A 1,183-nucleotide genomic window follows, 5' to 3' on the forward strand; every position below is an offset into this window, starting at 1 on the left:
ATATATATTCATACACCCACACACACACATATATACATAAATCTATCTACATAACAGCCCACTAACTATTCTACTCTACCTGTGTAAACTGTGGGTATGGGGTTATGATATCTACTATGTATATTTCCTATTTAGTATGGGGGAAGTTTCATTTATGAGGACGTACTCCCGTATCTGTCTGAGTGTTGGGTCCTTTGGGTGCTTGGGAAAGATGCGGATGTCAGATGGTTGTGTGAGCACGGAAGACCTTCTCAGTAAAATCAGCAGTTGCAACCACTCCAACGACCTCACAGGTTGTGCAGTATAGGCACACACACACTGATCCACACACAAACAAAAAGGAACGAAGTGTGAGTAAAAAGGTTGCAAGACGCAACAAAAATTTTAGAAAAATAAAAAAAGAAATAAGTCGAAATTTTACCGGTGAGTGTGTTAAATTATAAGGCACCAAAAGGGAATGTCTCTCCCCAGACACAACAGTATACACACATACACACACACACACACACAAACACACACACACACACACACATATATATATATATATATAGTAAATCCCCAAAAAAACGAAGAATAAACACAACAAACTATGCGAGTACGTGGTACATGTAAAGTATTAGCAGACGCTCGAGGAAGGAAAGAAAGATTGTTTAACGTTTCGAGAAACCTCTTCTTCACAACCTAATAATCCTATACTGTAACTCGATGAATAATTTTATAAAAGTTAGGAAACTAACATTTATTTTGTATTATTTGAAAACGACATCACCCCCAACTTAAGAAATTGATCATCACTTTTGACCCAAATCATGCAAAATTCTAGCTGGGGTTCATAACGCCTGCTCAAGCTTTTACCAAATGTTGTGTACTGACTCAATGCAATGCAGAAATAGCATATCTGAAATTTCAGCTTTCTAGTAGGAGTAGTTTTTGCTTTTTAAACTATAATCACTAGAAGGCACTAGATTCACACTTCAGTATTTCCGCTGCCTAAATCCTTGTAAATGCAAGAGAGATGTGAAATAAAAGTGTATTTATACATTTTTAAGATTAATGAATAGAAATTGCGCTATGCAAAGGTTCAAAACTATGCTACTTTAAGACAGAGGCCACTACAAACATTCAATAACATACAAAATTAAAAACAATACTTATTTTTAACTTTAAGCTAAGAGGAAAGTGG

This window comes from Octopus bimaculoides, chromosome 15, assembly GCF_001194135.2.
Source record: "Octopus bimaculoides isolate UCB-OBI-ISO-001 chromosome 15, ASM119413v2, whole genome shotgun sequence".
Classification (NCBI taxonomy): Eukaryota; Metazoa; Mollusca; class Cephalopoda; order Octopoda; family Octopodidae; genus Octopus; species Octopus bimaculoides.